The sequence below is a fragment of the Microtus oregoni genome, unplaced genomic scaffold, assembly GCF_018167655.1.
Source record: "Microtus oregoni isolate MIOR12 unplaced genomic scaffold, Mior012 000050F_003, whole genome shotgun sequence".
In the NCBI taxonomy this organism is placed as follows: domain Eukaryota; kingdom Metazoa; phylum Chordata; class Mammalia; order Rodentia; family Cricetidae; genus Microtus; species Microtus oregoni.
In genome coordinates this window covers 1,120,152-1,139,373 of record NW_024543227.1, presented here as the reverse complement: position 1 = coordinate 1,139,373, position 19,222 = coordinate 1,120,152, and the positions used below count along the sequence as shown (strand labels likewise).

The window sequence follows — 19,222 nt, the reverse complement described above, 5'->3', positions numbered from 1 at the left end:
GGAAAACTGGGCCTGGTGCCATGGGCATAGGTGAGCTGGCTTCGGCCCTATCCTTAGGCAGGCAGCTGATCAGCTCAGCTACCACCCAGGTCCATATTGGGGTTCTTGGCTTGGCCCATCCTAACATCTACACCATCTAAGGCCTACTGGAATGCTGGAATTGACTGGTCCTGGGGAACAATACCTGCAGAATCTCTGTTACGTGGGGTGACTGCAGGATATCCTAGAGGAGTTTTGTTGAGGGTCCCATGATGATAGTGTACCAGAAACTAGAGGCCATGAACAAGTTCAATGACTCATTGCAATGAAAGTTTACAAGTAAATATGTTGGACAAAAAGGTATACTGTGTGACTCACCTTATATGTAGATCGTATTAAAGTGTAATAGAAGCCCGAGTACTGCTTCTGATGACTTCAGTTGGATCCCCAGGACCCACATTGTGGAAGCAGAGAAATGACTCCTGCAAGTTGTCCTCTGACCTCTACAAGTACACTGTAGATCATGTATGGCCTTGCCAGACACACAAAATAGGCAGACAAATAAATGTAAAAAATGTAAATGGACATAACTTACCAAACACAAAACAAAAGCCAAAAATAACCGATGTTCTTATTGCTGACTGAAATAGACTCTAAAATGATTGCTTTTTTCAAGACATATATCTGAAACAAAGGCATTAAAATGTTAACTTGAACACTTAAAAAGAAGTAAACACATACCATCCAGGAACGAATTATTAGAAATCTAGAGTTATAATCTTAACGTTTAAGAAAGAACTAAAACTAAAGTGGAATAAAACAATTTTAAAACATGAAGTAATGTTATGTGTAAAATTCATTAGGAGAATGCAAATCTTTCATACTTATATTTCAGTCACACAGCAAAATATGGATTGAAGGAGAATTACAAGAAAGTATTAAAGCCGATTAATAATTGCAGATGAATGCAAAGTAGTTTTCTCAATGTGACCACAATCATAGGAAAATAATTTATTAAATGAGAGGCCCTGCATAACCTAACCTCAAAGGCATATGCCCTGGGAAGACATATGGAACTCTTAAGTCTGATATAATCTTTTTTGTTGAAAGCATGGATTATTCCGTGATGGGAACTTCATTTGATGTGTAATGCAGTTTCTCCCCCTTTCCTTATCAGCATTTACAGGTTATTATTGACAGTCAGAAACAAATGAGAGAAATGTCCCAGAGACAAGTCCATGGCCATCGTCACAGATATCACACGCAAAAGACATACATAATTTTGTAGCTCTCACTATCCTGTGTGTGGTCAGAGATGAATCTGTTTTAACGTGGTTGTACCCCTTGAGCTCTCAGTAAACACCAGGGAGCTAGGAGAGTGAGAATGAGAGGTGTCGTGTGTGTGTGTGTGTGTGTGTGTGTGTGTGTGTGTGTGTGTGTGTGTGTACAGGTATTCCTTGGCAGAGGCTGGTCTGCAAAGACTGGTTGATTGACTCTTAGACCTGCAGTGATATGGAGATGGTGGAAGTCACAGTCCCAGGGCCTAATTACAATTTCCTTTGTGTTCTCTTGAGCCCATGAGTAGCCACTCCTTGGGCCCCCTGTGCTGGACTTACTTAACACCTTGTCATTAACAGATGACGTTGGACCTGACATTTAAAATATCAGAATATGTCTCCTTATCAAAGCTTTAAGTTTCTACCAGTCAAAGGACTGCTTTTCATCACATAGCAGCTAGTGCCTGTAGCTGAGCTTTCTCTGCTTTACCATAACAGTCTACTTAATATTATCACCCATGTACTTAAGGAGAGTCTATAGTTTCTTCATTCTGTGATTATAAAAACTTCATGAAACTGTTTCCACATTGTAACTTGCAATTTGTACTAACATAAACCTGTCTCACTCATGTTTACTCACATATATTTGACTCCAGAATGAACTCTCTTCTTCCTTCGAGGTGAGAGCTGTATGTTTACATTGACATTTGTTAGTGTGTGTTGTGTATATACTCATGCTTGTGCAAATATGTCCCTGGATATATATGTGTGAAAGTTAGTTAATCACTTACTGCTGTGATAGGTTATGTGTTATAATTCTCCTGGTCCTCTTCAATGATGACCTGGTGTGTAGTACACTGCTTACTAATCTCCATAGTTCTTTACTCATGTGCTGACCGATATCAGTATGGCTCAACACCCATTTTCCCAAACTGTTTTCCTCTATTGCTGTTCTCTATTTCCATGCTCCATTTGTCCCAGTATGGCTAGAGGAATCCTTTTAAGATGGCATCTGTGTTCATCTGGTGCCTCTGGAGAGGAGATGGAAAGTCTAGGAAATCCATCCATTCCAGTGTCAGGGGATTCAAGGTGACCACCACATTCATATTCTCTACAGAGCACCACTCTGTATCCCGTGTGCACTGCCCACTTTACACTCAGGGAGGATGAAGTGAGTTGTGGAGCACTACAGTTGCTACAATCCATAAATGGAACTGCTCTAGTATTGTATCAAGTTTCCAAACACACTGAAAACGCATTGCTATTCCATAAAACATCAGCCCCTTTAAAGAAAATAAATGTAGGCATGTAGTTTGAATGCCACCTCCTGGCCATAATGGGGACTACATCAGTGAGAGTCTTGGGCCCAGTGGCGTCTATGTTTGGGTGGGAGGGAACATTGGCTGTGACCTGGACTTGAAGGGACCTTACCTCTGGAGATAAAGCAGTGTTTTTTCACTTCAGTATATTTTCCTGGTACATAAACCTTGACATCTTAGGTATATCAAATGTAAACCCGAGATTGGAGACCAATCCCAGTCTAAGGCTAACATAAAGCAGCCTCATTAGATAGAGATGGTGGAGCTCTGTGTGCAAACACACACACACATATGCACACAGGCATGCACAGAGCATGAGAGTAGATTCCATTTGTCCTTCTACTTCATTGCCCAGAAACGGAACACAATGACTACTTCTAAAGTACAGAAGGTATAAACATCGTTTATCCAGTGTGTGGTTGTGTGCCCGTGTGCATATGTGTGTGCTTCTGCAATTGTATGCATACATGCATGTGGTCAGGGGACAGAAGGCAGCCTCCGGTGTTGTACCTCAGGCGCCATCCCCCTGAAGTTTTTCTTAGACAAGGTTTCTCACTGGCCTGGAACACGCAAGGCAGGCTGGGTTGGCTGGGCAGCACACTCCAGGGATAGGCTTGCCTCCACCTTCACACACAAGCAAGTCCCACCACACCTACTACTTTTCCTGCTGTAGTTTAACTTCATTTTCTTGATGATGCTCTCTGTGAATGACACTCAGGGCCTCATGCCCACAAGGCCAGCAATTTATTGATTTAGCTGTCTCCCCAGCCCCACTTTTACCACCCGAGCACAAGCATTTTTCTCAGTTTACACTTTAAAGTACTTTCCTTCCTGGATACGAAATTTGAAACACCACCGGAAAGCACATGTACTACCATAAGGAAATCTGTGTCTGTCGCCGGGCTTATTCCTACCCCTAAGGCACAGGGCTGTCTGCAGGGAAATCTCCAGAGAGTGAGCTATCTGAGTAGAGTCCCAGCCGCCATTTTCTGTGCGCCTTGCTGTATGTGGTGGTGAGGAAGTCACTTCCCCATTTAGGGGATGGTAATCTTTAATGTGTCTGCCAGGGACACACAGGGCTCTGCCTAACATCCAGTGAAAAGAGGATGGTTTCCCATGACAGAACTAAGCTGAAACTTTCCCACAGTGAATGGAATGATAATAGTCCTGCTAACTATTTTGTGTGTTTAGTGCAGAGTCTCAGAGCAGCCCAGCCCAGCCTGGGACTCTTCCCCTTCCTCCCTCAGCCTTCAGAGTGCTGCTGGTCCTCCCAGCTTACCACACTGCCCCAGCTCAAGTATTCATTTTAATGTAAACACATTCTTAATGCTACTGTTTTCTTCTCGGCCCAGTAACATTTTCATTCCATTTCTACATGTATATGGTTGAATTCCCACGAAATAAGTAATTTTATCATTGATTTCCCTGCAAAAATTTATTTTATAATGATCCACATCTCTTGAAAAACCATGTACTCTAAGATTGTTTTCCTAAGAAATTTCACATTTTCTGAGATATTTCTGGTTTTTGTTTGGTTTTCATTTTGAGGCAGGGCCTCTCTGTGCTATTAAGGCTGTTCTGAAACTTCTTAGCAGTAATGATCGTGTAACCCCAGTGTTCAAATAGCTGAAAGTGCACGCATTTGCCACCTAACGCTGATGAAAACTGTTCGCAGTACTGCCTGGCATTTGACCATTTTTCTTCATTGTTTCACAACAATTATTTTAATTTGTACATAATTTTAAAATATACATAACTTAATAATAATTACGTTGTGTATATTCCTATGTGTATGTACACATGAATTCCGGCGCCTCCAAATGTCAGGAGAGGTCATACCTTCCTGGAGCTGAGGTATGGTCCTTCAAGGATGTTGGAAATGGATGCTGGAAACTACCTTGGATCCTCAGCAACAATAGAATGCACTCTGAACCACTGAGTCATCTCCCCTGCCAGACTGTAGACTGTTAGATTCCGTTAGCCTTTATAATGTTCATATTTTAAATTCCACTGTGTTTTCCCCTTGGTCAATGACCTGGAGTTGATGCTTCTTTTTTTTTCTTGTTTAGATTTTAGTTATACTTTTAATTATGTCTGTCTGTCTGTCTGTGGTATGCACATGATTGGCAGAGGCATTGACTCCTGATGGGGCTAGAGTTAAAGGCAGTTGTGAGCTATCTGCCATGGGGGCTGGGAGCCATACTCTCATAAACAGTAATGACTCTCTTGTCTCTTTCCTCCTCCCTCTACGCCTTGAGTGCTGGTATTACAGGTGAGGGTGAACATGCCCAGAGGGTCAAAGAACACAGAGCAATTTCCATTCTAGGCAATCATTCTGCCACGAGAGCTATGTCGCCAGTCCCCATACTGTGGCTTTTTAAATTCACCAGTGATTTCTTTTCATGGTATAGCATTCTCATTGAACAGCTACCAGAGAAATCAAGAATATAGCTGGGAATGTGTGCACAGCCAGGGGAGCAATAGCAGTGTCTAGGGACCACTTTTAAAAATCCCCAAATGTGCTCCCACCACATTTGTGAAGAGCTTGGGACAGGGCCGTCAGATGCTGGGCAGATCTAAGTGCTGTAGCATCCTCGAGTCCAGCCTCTGGCAAGGACATCCTGTTCCCGAGAGCAAGTCTCCTGCCAGCAAACCTACCTTACATGCCCAGCTTCCCAAAGGTCAGCAACAAGGGACTAGAGGCTGTTGTTGTACTGTCTGTGGATGTGTGTGCACAGCCAATGACCCAGACCCTGCAGAAGAATCACAAAACAGGAAAAAGGTTGGTCAAAGAATCAGACACATCCTTAAGCTCAGTGCTGAAGACATAAAAAAAGAAAATTTGGAAATATAGCATAGTGTGTGGAAATAGAAATGACGGAGAAAGAAGAACAGGATTTCCCTTGCACGGAGATGTGAGTGTATGTGTCCTGATGTGGGGCTGTGCCTCCCTAGGAGTATGGGGACAATGATGAAGGGATCCCAGAGATATCTGAGAAGCCGGATTCTGCGTTTGGATGTCTGTACAGCAATGGTTCTCAGCCTTCCTATGCTGTGACGTGACTCTTAATACAGTCCCTCATGCGTGGTGATCCCAACCAGAAAATTATTTCTGTTGCTTCATCATCGCTGTAAAGTTGTTACAGGTAAGAATCACAATGGAAATAGTTTTGGAGATAGACGTTTGCTGAAGGGGTCAAGTCACAGGTTGAACCACTTTTCTAGAGTCAGAGAGATGTGGGACCTTCCTAGCCCCAGCAACTTTGGTTCCCTGAGCCAGGATGTCCTGGACCCATTCTCCAAACACAGGCTGGGAATTTCTGTGAGGAGAAAACAGAGTGAGACCCTCTGCTCTGAGCTGTGCTTCCCACTCTGTGAATTGAGAGCATCACACTGCTCATGTGCTAATTTGGGGGTCTTTAGTGATAATACCTGCTTTAAATACCAGTCACAAGTTCCTGCATATGTGACAGACTAATGTTGATATATGCAATTGGAATTACAGGCTGGCCTTGAACTCAGACATCCAACTGCCTCTGTCTTGTGAATGTTTGCTCCATTCCCTGCTGTCAAAAATAAGCATTTCTAAAGGCAGTCTTCTTCTGGAGAAATAGGGACAAACAGTTGCTGCAGAATTTAGAGACTGATTTCACTTCAACTCTGCCTAAAACCTACTCACTTCCTTCATCTGTAAACCTGCCAAGAGCAGTACATGCTGTAGAACAGCCATTTTCAAAAATACACTGAATTTTGGGTTCACTTTTTAAGAGACAAATGTTAGATTCTTATTCTGTTGGAAATTATGCTACAGTTAGCTGTACTTAGAAAACTTTACATCTGAAAATTATTCATCAGCAACTCGTTATCAAATTGTTAAGTTTTACAATGACTAGTTTGGGTATTCAAACTATCCTGTGTCAATACACGTGGAATAACTGATGTCAGTAAATGGAAGCACCGTGTCTCCATGTGGTCAGACAAATCCAGAGATGTTAGAGCAATGTCTCCACAAGGAAAATGCACAGCGCATCCAGGTGCTATCTGCCCTCTCCCAGACAAGGCTGCACAGGGCAGCTCTCCTGCTGATCACTGCAGCATGGCTTCATCCCTCTTTCATACCTCCATCCCTCCCCTGTCTTCGGAACCATCTCCACTGTCTCCACACAATCCCTCATTCCGCCCTCCCCAGGCCTTTCTCTGTTCAGTGCCAAGTCACCTTCTACCAAAAGGAAACATATCATGACAATTCCATAACTCACCTTCCACACAGATCATATAATCCAAATGTCATACACAGCTGACAATGACAACATTTTCCTTTCTGTCCTATCCCCAAGCAGTGTCCACGTTGTCTTCAAGGTTCTGGCAACTAGCCTTGTTCTCTGCTCTTAGATCCACTGTTCTCCATGGAAGCAAGCACGCCCACAACTTGGTTTGTGCACGGTCTTGCTTCTATTTGCCATTCAGGACTCAGATCACATGCTAACTTCTGAAACCTTTGGGGGTAACATCACATACGACAATCCCCATCACAACTATTTCCTGTCCCCTTTATGATCTTTAAAGCGCCAATAATACACGGAATTGCTGTGATTACTGATTTCTTCTGCTTACTGACAGTTTGCCTATCTAACACGATATACAAGGACCCGTGCTAGTCTTCACAGTGCAGGAACAAGGTGTTCACTAAAGAGGCCACTATGTGAATATCTGGATAAATGTACACGAAGGAATTGATTTGTCTATTTGATATGGCATGCAACACACAGGTATTTAAGGCAGTAACAAGAGAACATGGCATGCACTTAAGCAGTCTGTGACTTCATATCCTGGAAGACAGAATATCAAACACACTAGCAATACGTTTTAACATGGACAGCCATCAGAAAGAAGTGGCTATGCCACACTCACTTCCTAGGGTTTGAATCAGTGTCTGCTGTGGACCCAGATATCTACCATTTTAATAAGCATGATTCAGTGTCTGTTGAGGATCCAGATTTCTACCATCTTAATAAGCAATCCCTCCAAATGTGATGCAGTCATGCATGGCCCATTCGGGGAAATGGTCTGATGGGGATTGCTTCCATTTCAGTCCTGGTCATTTAAAGGGACCCCTACAGGGTTCAGTCATCTGGGGAGTCTATGAATGCCATTGTTTCACAGTGTGCTCCTCTTTGCTGCGACCTGCTCAACAGGATGTGTTCCTACAAGGCATTACAGACCAGCTGCTGGTCACACAGATGGGAAGAGAAAAGGAAATGACTCACCTGGTGAGTCCCACATGATCTTGTCACTCTACTGTACTGAATATATGGATGGAGTAGTCTGTCTGCATCCAGTCAAGTCAAAGATGTGCAGTGACATCTTCCTCTTCTTTGTTCATTTCACAGACCCTTTATACACACCCATGTACACATCACACACACACACACACACACACACACACACACACACACACACACACACTCACATTGGTGGCAATGATGACTCACATACTGGAAACAAGGGCTCATGTCAGCTTCTTGTCAACATTCTGCGTGTTCTCTCTGCAATCCTGCTGTTCTTCTCATAGAAGAGACCTGACATTGATAGGCAGAGGACACAAAGTATCACTGACAAGAAGCATTTGCTTTTGGCTTTCTTCCCTGGGGTGGTCAGATAATCCAGAATTCTAGACAGATAACAAATGAAGAGCAGGTCCACTTGAATGTACTCCCACGGGCATGTTATGGGATAATTTAAGCATCACAGTATATAATGATGACAAAGGAGTACTCCTTTAAGAAATGGGTGTTTCTGAGTAGACACAAACGCATGAGTAAATCCATTAATAAACAAAACATAAAAGAGAAACATTACTCAAAGACAAGCAATTCTTGTATACTAGTAACTGCACAGGGAAGTAGGCATCAGAGCAACACTTAGCAGGCGTCATGGTTATAATAAACATGGAAAGAACCATACATAAAACACCCCTCTGTACAAGTCCACAGCAACACTGCTAAAATCTGCATGACTGGATGGGAAAACAAGAGGGAAAACACACGGGTACTAACCTTTTCCTTTTTGTGTTGGGGAGAATAATATTAGATATTTTGAAAATAATTACCTAAGTATTCTTCATAATACAAACCTTTCTGGAGTTACACATACATACCTAACTCTTCACATGTATCCCCTTCTTTCTCTCCACCGTGATCTCAGCACCTCCCTGATGGAGCTAGCTGGGAGGTAAAGGACTATCTCTATGATTCCAAAGATGCCATTGGGGCAAACCTTTGACCTGTGGCTGCCTTAGAAATTTTCCCCCAAACTGGGTGTTGGACATTTGTTTCTGTTCTCATAATTCACTTGCAACTTCAAAGTACTGAATTTTAAACACAGCAAATATATGTTAGCATCAAAGACATTTTCATCATAGAGAATGTAATTAAATATTTTAACCTAAAAGATTCATCAATAACTCTGTCTAAATTTAACACAGACAGCTGACCACAGTGAAATGAATGTGTGGAAGCTGTAATTTAAAATCCCTGTCACTGGAGATAGCATCAGGAAATATGAAATAATTAGGAAAACTCTGCCCACTTCTCTGTAGTGCCTAGACACTGAATGGGACAACTCATTGCTGAGAGTAAAGATGTATAGATTCATCGACTGTGGCGATATTTTGTTTCTTCCATGACAATAAAGCTTGCCTGAGAATCAGTGTGTGCAGATAGCCACTAGTTAGCCACAGAAGACAGGCAGTGTTGGAACTCACCTTTCCCAACACTTAAGAAACAGAACTCTGTGAGTTCAAGGCCATCCTGGGCTACATTAGATTGATCCAGTCTAAAAGAGAAACAGAGTCAGGCAGTGGTGACTCACATCTTTCATCAAAGTGCTTTGGTGTCACACACCTTTAATCCCAGCACGAGGGAGATGGAGAATGAAAGGAATGTGGCTGGGAAAAGAGAGGAATATAAGGTGGGAGGAGATAGGAGATCCAGGCAGTCAGTCTGAGGTCTTGTAGAGACAGGATGCTCCATTTGGTCTGAGGATTTTGTCGAGGAAAGAACTAGTGTCTGGCTGCTCTGCTGTTCTGATCTTATAGCTCCAACCACTTAATATCTGACTCCAGATTTTATTATTAAGACCAATTAGAACTCACGCTACAATCATCTTCATGTGATGGAATATACAGGTGTCTGTTCTCCTCATACAGTCCTATAGATCCAGTGCAATACCAACAGAACTCTAACAGACTTTTCATAAACTAATGGGCTTATCCTGAAATTCACAGTGAATATGGAGAACCCCAGCTTGAAACAACCTTATAAAGGAACAAACTCGGAGGATGAACACCTGACTTCCAAACTCCTTATAAACCTAGGGAAATGTAGACAGTGTGCCTGATTGGAAATGACAATAAGACAGAAAAGAATATGAAGGGGACAGAAGAGTCACACATGTGTGAGGGGACACCTTTAGCAAAGACTCAAAGACACTTCAGTGAAGCAGACATTTGGCTTCACGGAGTTTTTCTGGGACTCCCCATAAGTGGTAGGGAGGTACAGCCCAGCACAGTGACCAGCAGCCTGAGGATAACCCTGTCGCTTTGATGACCTTGACCCTGGTAAAGATGAATCTAGGATGCAGTAAAGAATTTCAGAAACAGCCAGGATGAAGCAAAGGTTGTGAGCTTATTAATCCTGTGGATAGAAGCTCACACAGAATAAGGATGGCTCCTGCATGATGGCCTGAGAGTGGACTGGAGAGAGACTTGAGATTAGGTGTCATTGCAAAGGGTATGTGAGGTGGGCAGGGAGGGAGGTACAGTGGGAGAGGGAGAAATGGGAGGATTTTTATGGCTCTAAAGTTACATTGCTGAAAGAATGTAATTCAGAAAATTTCAAGATTAAATTACATTAAAGCCTATATTCAGGTTTTTAAATTAACTATAAGAATATTTTTACTCTTTAAATGGGTTCTATTTTTCCATTAGGAAAAAATATTCAATAGGTTATTAAAAAGTAAAAAATGAAAATAAAAAGCAATGCTTTTAAATGTGCTTATTCCTTTTAAAGTTTCTTTCAGTAAATTAAATTGTAAGGTGATTATGTGACTTAGGCGAGAGAATAGAGTGCTATCATCATCCATCTCAAGGCTACAAGTATTCTGCCCATAAGTAAGCATAACTGCGTTTTTTATTTTCTGCTTTTGAATGCTTCTCCACAGGGAAGTCTGTGCACCACGTGAGTACCTAATAATGCCCACAGAGGGTGCCAGACTTTATGAGATCTCTCGGAACTGGAGTTACAGACAGTTGTGAACCATCGGGTAGGTGTTGGGTATCAACCCTGGATCCTCTGGAAGACATCCAGTGATATTAAAGAATGAACCCTATCTTCAGACTCTAGTTTATTTGTTGTTATTTTTAAACATTATTTGGGATGTCTTTAGGAATAGTTGCATCATATCTGCAGGTAATTTTGGCTCTATCAGTTGGCTTGAGGTTTCTTGAATGTCAGAAAAATGTAAAAATGATTACAGGGTGAGGGGCTGTGTGTTCCCTCTCATATCCCCTTCAATGCCCTGTCTTTCTGTCTTATTTTGGGACAAGCAGACCTCCCCATGCACAAATATAAATATAGACAATCGTATATCGCAGGATACAAAAGTCAATCGAGAATGAACAAATGATCTACAGAGGACTAGAGAGACATCTCAAAAGTTAAGAGTGCCTTTTGCTATTGCAGAGGACCTGACTTCAGTTTCCAGCACACATATGGTGGGTGACAGATGTCTGTAACTCCAGATCCAGGGGAACTGACAGTCTCTTCTAGTCTCAGTGGGCATCTGCACTCAAACGTGTATTTGGCACACACAGACATACAGGCAGACCCTCAGTAAATAGGGAAAATAAACCTAAAAGAAGTCCAAATTACAACCTAAACATGAATCTTGTAGCAGAATACAATTGGATGTTCAGGTTCATGAATTACAAACAAACTTCTTAGATATGGCAAACCCCCTTTCATTAAATGAAGAACTGGAGTGTTACGAATTCCATAAAGTGAGAAAATATCTATTCTTCCAAATATATGATAGAAACATATTTTTCTTACCTGGGAAAATGAATGTGGGAAATTGTATATCAGATGACAGTCTTCTTGTATCCAGAATACAGAAAGCTTCTAAAGGAGACACTAAGAAAATAGACAATTCAGGAAATAAAACTTGACCAGAAGGGTGAGTAGATGCTCCACTCAGAGAAACATACAGCAGCAACATCCTTAACACTTAGGGAAGAGAGACAGGTTGTAGTAATAAGGGCGGCGGGGCTGCATCCCCGGCACCCGGCCGCCCCCACGGCTAGCTTTACCCAAAATAATTACACGGAAACTGTATTCATTTAAACACTGCTTGGCCCTTTAGTCCTAGACCTTACTGGCTAATTCTGTTATCCCGATCAACCCATCTCTAATAATCTGTGAGCACCGGTCTTACCTGGAAGATTCTAGGTCGGAGCTTCATCTCGTGTGTCTGCCCAGGAGCGGGGCATGGCGTCTCTCTGAGGCTTCTGCCCCCGAGAGGAGAGCTGTGGAGTCTGAGCTCACTTCCTCTTCCTCCCAGCGTTCTGTTCTGTTTACTCCTCCCACCTATCTTCTATCCAATAAAATGGGCCAAGGCAGTTCCTTTATTAGCCAATGACCTTCCTCCATCAACAGGTGACTCTGAGGGGACTCTAGACAACCCCATAAAATACTCAGAAATAAAGACTTGTCATACAAAGACCTGGCAAGTTTGTGGAGGATGACTCTCCCATACCCACTGCTGGTGGCCATGGAAAACAGGATGATAACTTGGAAAAATCTTTTTCTGTTTCTTCATATGTTAATTGTCATCTGGCCATCACAACCCAAATATATAACCTGGAGAAAGAGGACATATTTTCTTTTAAAGACTTATTTATTTCAGTTCACAACAGCTTTATATACAAGACACTGAAATTGAAAACAACCTCAGCAACAGGCAACAGGCAAAGACTCATTTCCCAAAACCAGCATGGCAGTTTTCAACTGTTAACTCCAGTGCCAAGGGATTCATTGTCCTCTCTTGGCTTCCATGGGCAACAGGCATGCATGCGCTCTTCATACCTATATGTAGGCAAGCATATATACACATGAAATAAACTAAATTATAAAACTTGCCGTGTAGCTATACAATGCTACACTATTTAGTATTAAGAATGAACAATTATCATGGGAAACAAAAGAGATAAATTTAAACATATATTCAAGATGAATGAAGGCCAGATGTCTCTAAACTCTGGTTCTATCCTAATACATTCCAGCATATATAAATTTGTCTATAATATCAGATTGTTGTATTTTTCTGCAGACAGGGTTGGGCAGTGGTTGGGTATGAGAACCTAAGTAACATAAAGAAACTTTATGGATTGGTAAATAATAATGAAACTTATACCTACTTGAGTATAAGAAGATGTCTATTGTCATTATGGGGAAAAGTGGAAAAATACAAATTACGTTTTATATTTGGTGACTTGGACTTCAGAGATTGCCCCATGGTTAACAGGACTTGCTGTTCTTACAGAAGACCTGGGCTGGGTTCTCAGCACTCACTTGCTGGCCCACAATGGACTGCATATCTGTTTCTAGGAGAAACAACACCCCTTTCTGTCCAAAGCAGCACACCCTGATCCTGAAACCAGAGCAAAAGAAACATACACTGACCCTGAGACTAGAATCAATTCACTGGCCCTGAAACCAGAGCCCAACGTTTTAAAAAGGCCAGTGAAATAAACACACTTTGCCCCTGAAACCAAAGCCACAGAAACACACTCTTCCACTTACCAATTCAGCGAAACAAACTAACCAATCTCTCAGCATAAAAGGAACCAATCCCAGAGCAGGAAAACAAGCTAATGACTGAGCATGAAACCACCCTGTACCTGTTCAGTTGGGAGCTGCCTTTCCCACTCTTGCAGGGTCAGCCACCTCCTGGACTCTTCCCTCCTAGTGAATCTCTTGAATGAGGCTTGGGTAAGACCCTCTTTGTCTAAGAAGAACAGAGAAGCAATGACTTCAACTGGGGTCAACTGGAGCAGAGGGGAGCAGAACTGGAAAAGTTTCTCTTAGCAGAGCAGAGTTGTTACTCTTCTGAGGATCTAAGGAGAGCTGTAACAACATGGCTGGGGTAACCCTCCCCTACCAGAGCAGAGCTGTTAATTTGGGGCAAACTTTCCCTGAAGCAGGGCTGTGAGCTCCTAAGCGTAAGGTGAATTTGTGATATTAATTGATGCCATCTTAAATGGATTCCTCTAGCCAATACTGGGACAAATGGAGCATGGAAATAGAGAACGGCAATAGATGAAAACAGTTTAGGAAAATGGGTGTTGAGCCATACTGATATAAGTCAGCACATGAGTAAAGAAATATGGAGATAAGTAAGCAGTGTACTACACACCAGGTCATCATTGAAGAGGACCAGGAGAATTATAACACATAACCTATCACAGCAGTAAGTGATTAACTTTCACAATATATATCCAGGGACATATTTGCACAAGCATGAGTATATACACAATACACACTAACAATATTCAATGTAAACACACAGCTCTCACCTCGAAGGAAGAAGTGAGTTCATTCTGGAATCAAATATCTGTGAATAAACATGATTGAGACAGGTTTATGTTAGTACAAATTGCATGTTACAATGTGGAAACAGTTTCATGAAGTTTTTATAACAGAATGAAGAAACTATAGACTCTCCTTCAGTGCATTGGAGATAATATTAAGTAGACTATTATGGTAAAGCAGAGAAACCTCAGCTACTAGCTGCTATGTGATGACACACAGTACTTTGACTCGCAGAAGCTTAGAGCTTTGTTAAGGAGACATATTCTGATATTTTAAATGTCAGGTCCAACGTCATCTGTTAGTGACAAGGTGTTAAGTAAGTCCAGCACAGGGGGCCCAAGGAGTGGCTACTCATGGGCTCAAGAGAACACAAAGGAAATTGTAATTAGGCCCTGGGACTATGACTTCCACCATCTCCATATCACTGCAGGTCTAAGAGTCAATCAACCAGGCTTTGCAGACCAGCCTCTGCCAAGGAATTTCTGTACACACACACACACACACACACACACACGACACCTCTCATTCTCACTCTCCTAGATTCCTGGTATTTACTGAGAGCTCAAGGGGTACAATCACGTTACAACAGATTCATCTCTGACCACACACAGGATGGTGAGAGCTACTAAATTATGTGGTCTGAATGAGATTCCTGTGACGATGGCCATGGACTTGTCTCTGGGACATTTCTCTCATTTCTTTCCGACTGTCAATAATAACCTGTAAATGCCGATAAGAAAATAGCGACAAACTGCATTACACATCAAATAACGTTTTCATCATGGGATAATCCATGCTTTCAATAAAAAATATCCTTTGTAAGTTTCATTGACACTTGTTTCCTGACAGTTTACAGAAGATTTAATAATTTGTTCACACAAAAAACAATACGTATCTATTTGTTTAAAAAATAATAGCAGTTATAGATGAATCAAAAAGTACAAATATTTGTGCATTATCCCGACAGATAGATCCATAGTGCTGATAGGCCGAGAGATTTCCAAACATTGCTGAATTGGAGACAACCTGTCTTAATGAAGGACAACTATGTTCACAGCTCAAACAATTCATTATTAGTAAGATGTCTGTTGATTCAAAACTGAGCTACAGATTCGATGCACTAACAATAAAATAGCACTTACTCTTTTTAAAAATTCTCGAAAAACCAAAAAAAAAAAAAAATTGAGTGGAAGCCGGGCGGTGGTGGCACACGCCTTTAATCCCAGCACTCGGGAGGCAGAGGCAGGCGGATCTCTGTGAGTTCGAGACCAGCCTGGTCTACAAGAGCTAGTTCCAGGACAGGCTCCAAAACCACAGAGAAACCCTGTCTCGAAAAACCAAAAAAATATAAATAAATAAATAAATATAAAAATTGAGTGGATAACTCTAAACATTTTAGACTAAATATATAGCTTGTGTAAACCTTAGAAACAGACAAATGTTAGAGAACAGCATTGCCTGATAGGAGACCTCTGTTTGAACCTACAGTAATTGGACCAGCATGCTATTGAATCAAAGTTGGCAAGAAAAAGTCCAAAACCAACATTCCACGCTCACATCCACACATTTACAGACCACTGCCTATATCGAGTCAACATTTTTCCTGTGTCTGATGCTGGCATCAAGCTTGTGTGTAGTGCGTGTAGTGTGTGCTGAGAAGAACTGACCATACTCCTGCTGCAGCCTCCCAGGCACTGGGATTACTGGCATATGTACCATGATTGGATAATTGGAGAACTGATGTTTCACAAATAAACAAGGCAATTTGATGCATAAAGATGGCCTTTCAGGAAGCAATACTGAGGCAAGTGTATATCCAAACCCACAAATATAAACTAGGACCTACATCGTATCATATGTGAAGACCATTCAAAATAAATTACAGATGTAAAAATATAAAAATCAGCCTATAAATGTCAAACAGAACACAAGAAGAAAATCCCTGTCACTGGGTGCCAGGCAAAGATTTCGCAGACAAGACACCGAATAAAAACCGTAATTGAAGAACTAGAGAAGGTGGGATCTTACAATTTAAAATCTCCTGTTCTTCCAAAGACATGGATGAGAATTGAGATGATAAGTCTGAGGCTAGGAGAAAAGTTAGAAATACATATATCTGATAAAACATTTCTAACATTTCTATGAAACATACGGAAAACCTCAAATGTCAGCGAGCAATCTCACGCACAGAGTGGGAAGTCGGGATCACAGAGTGCTCATTTGGCCTCATTTCCCTCCTGCTCACTCTCCGACAACTCCCCTCCTGGACAATGGCTCCAGCACAGCCCTGTACAGAACAGCACAGGAGGAGGCAGAATGGTCCCAAGTCTCTCTCCTTCCGGAGAAACACAGGCTGCAAACCCCGAGGTAGGAGTGGTCCTACTTGGGTCTGGAATCCCTGCATCTGCCTCCAAACCCTCAGAAAGATTCTGGTGCTCCCCTCCGGGAATCCATAAGCTCAACTCAGTCCAAACACCAGGAACTGAATGCTCCTTTCCAGGACATCGTCCGGTCGCCATTTGAAAAGAGTCGCCATAATGACCCCGGTTTCTATGACAACCGCAATGCTGCCTCCCCCTTAGTAACCAGGAATGGCTCCGCCCAGCCCTCCCTTACTTCCTCTCAAAGGAAGAACTCTTCACCCTTGTTTTCACCCAAGAAAGCATACCCATTAGAGAAACTGTCCCCACTACGAATGCAGAGCTTTTCTTTTTTTTCCGCTCTGTGAACAAAGCATATCCCTAAAAGCCCGACCACATTGTACTCACCAGACCATGGTGGTATCTATGGAAATGTCGTCACAAAGATGAACATTGCTGTCACGGTGACAAATGAGCAATTTTATCCAATAATTAGCTATGCATATATAACCTCATCACGGGACTTTAAATTCTGGGACACCTTGCACATCAACATGCTGAAAAAAGAAAATCAAAGGTTAAAAGTATTGTTTTGGAGATGCCAGGGCTCGAACCCGGGGCCTCATATATGCGAAACATGTGCTCTACCTCTGAGCTACATCCCCACACCTGATAACAGCTTCATCAAAGCCCTTGTGAAGTCAGAGGAACCGAGCCAATGTTCAGAGTCTCTGCAAGGGTCTGCATCAGGTCCTTTGAGCATACTGGATTCCAGGTTGAGTTTAGTGCTTTGATAGGATTCTTGGGACATTTGTTGCATGAGAAAACAATCTATTTTCAATCAAAGGAAAAATAATAACAATAAAAATAATAACAACAACAATTATAAGAGCAAACCTTATGCTCTTTGAAGCATGGTAAGCTAACAATGAATGATACTTTGAATTACTCAGTCCCATCAATTTTACTTCAACTTTACTTGCAGGTGGTTCAACATGCCAGTATCATGGGGAATTAATAATAATATGTTGCTGATATGCGGTCATATTTGAGAGTATGAGTAGCTTCCTGAACCCCTCTCTAGCATACCTCCTTTCTCTTTTAAAAGACGCCTTAGTTTCCGGGCTTGAAAGGCAGTTTTTATAATCTTGGTCAGGCCGCTCATTTTGTTTCTTAACTTTGCCAATACTGTCCATCACTCCATTTATGGCAATAACTAAATGTGCGGTAGCTATTGGTTCACAAAACCCTAAGGTGCTGTCACTTTCTGCATGTTTATGTATCTCACCGCATGCTTTGTAAGTTTCAAAAATGAGAGGTTTTCTGAAATATGTCCTCTTTTCATACATCACCTAGTATATGTCTCAATATACAAAATCATTAAATAAATATTTCATGTATGTTCAGATGAGTTAGAAAAGTGAGTATTTTTAAAAAGAAAACAATCTATTTTTTTCATTTACATACCATCCAAGTTTCTATTCCCTCTCCTCAGCCCATTCCCTCTTCTTACCCGTCCCCCCAACCTTCATCTACTCCTCAGAGAAGGTAAGGCACATTGCCCAGAGGAATTAATACCTGGGGCTTTAATTTAATTCATTGGTTCATGTGTCTGCTTTTATGCCAATACCAAACTGTTTTTATCACTACAGCGCTATGGTGAAGTTTTAATTCAGGGATGGTGATGCCTCTGGAAGTTCCTTTATTGTACAGGATTGTTTTAACTATTGTAATTTTTTTTTCACATGAAGTTGAATATTGTTCTATTAGTCTGTGAGCAATTGTGTTTGGATTTTGATGGGCATTTCTTTGAATCTCTAGAATGTTTTTGGTAAGATTGCCATTTATATTATGTTGGTCCTACCTATGCAAGAGCATCCATGAGCGTGGGAGATCTTTCCATTTTCTGATATCTTCTTCAGTTTCTTTCTTTAGAGACTTAAAGTTCTTGTCATATAGGTGTTTCAGTTGCTTAGTTATAGCTACCCCAAGATAATATATATTTGTGGCTCTTGCAAAAAGGGATGTTTCTCTGAGTTCTTTCTCTTTATTTTATCATTTGTATATAGGAGGGCTACTGATTGTTTTGTGTTGATCTTTTATCCTGCCACATTACTGAAGGTGTTTATCTGCTGTAGGAGTTCTCTGGTAGAGTTTTTGTGGTCACTTATATGTACTATCATATCATCTGGAAATAATGAAAGTTTGACTTTTCTTCCTTTCCAATTTGTATCCCTTGATCTCCTTTTGTTGTCTTATTGCTCTAGCTAGGTCAACTAATACTATATTGAAAAGATATGGAGAGAGTGGACATCCTTGTATTCTTCGTAATTTTAGTGGAATCACTTTGAGTTTCTCTCCGTGTAATTTGATGCTGGCTGTTGGCTTGCTGTAAATTGTTTTTATTGTGTTTAGATAGGTTCCTTGTATCCTGATCTCTTCAATACTTGTACTCCAGATGGGACTCAAACTACCTCATATTCCACATATAGCACTTGGGGCATATACCCCAAGGACACTTCAACATCCCAGAAGGTCACTAGCTATTCCATGTTCATTTCCACTCTATTCCCAATAGCCCAAAATTAGAAACAACCTAGATGTCTCACAATATAATAATGGATAAAGAAAATGCTGTA

The 19,222-nt window shown here is 41.4% G+C and overlaps 3 long non-coding RNA genes and 1 other non-coding gene across 4 annotated transcripts; all 4 read right to left on the bottom strand.

Moving 5' to 3' along the window:
- Nucleotides 1-269: 269 nt before the first annotated feature.
- Nucleotides 270-8,101, bottom strand: LOC121436812. The gene is made up of 3 exons (XR_005972827.1): nt 8,046-8,101; nt 5,234-5,328; nt 270-511 (listed from the first exon to the last, which is right to left on the bottom strand). It is a non-coding gene; the product is annotated as an uncharacterized LOC121436812 (long non-coding RNA).
- Nucleotides 8,102-12,443: 4,342 nt separating this feature from the next.
- On the bottom strand, nt 12,444-13,110 carry LOC121436801. Its single transcript, XR_005972809.1, has 3 exons — nt 13,050-13,110; nt 12,582-12,717; nt 12,444-12,492 (listed from the first exon to the last, which is right to left on the bottom strand). It is a non-coding gene; the product is annotated as an uncharacterized LOC121436801 (long non-coding RNA).
- Nucleotides 13,111-13,216: 106 nt separating this feature from the next.
- Nucleotides 13,217-16,565, bottom strand: LOC121436820. The gene is made up of 4 exons (XR_005972838.1): nt 16,412-16,565; nt 14,208-14,245; nt 13,533-13,639; nt 13,217-13,282 (listed from the first exon to the last, which is right to left on the bottom strand). It is a non-coding gene; the product is annotated as an uncharacterized LOC121436820 (long non-coding RNA).
- A 611-nt stretch (nt 16,566-17,176) lies between these two features.
- Nucleotides 17,177-17,248, bottom strand: Trnaa-cgc. Its single transcript has one exon. It is a non-coding gene; the product is annotated as a tRNA-Ala (tRNA).
- Between the last annotated feature and the right edge of the window lie 1,974 nt (nt 17,249-19,222).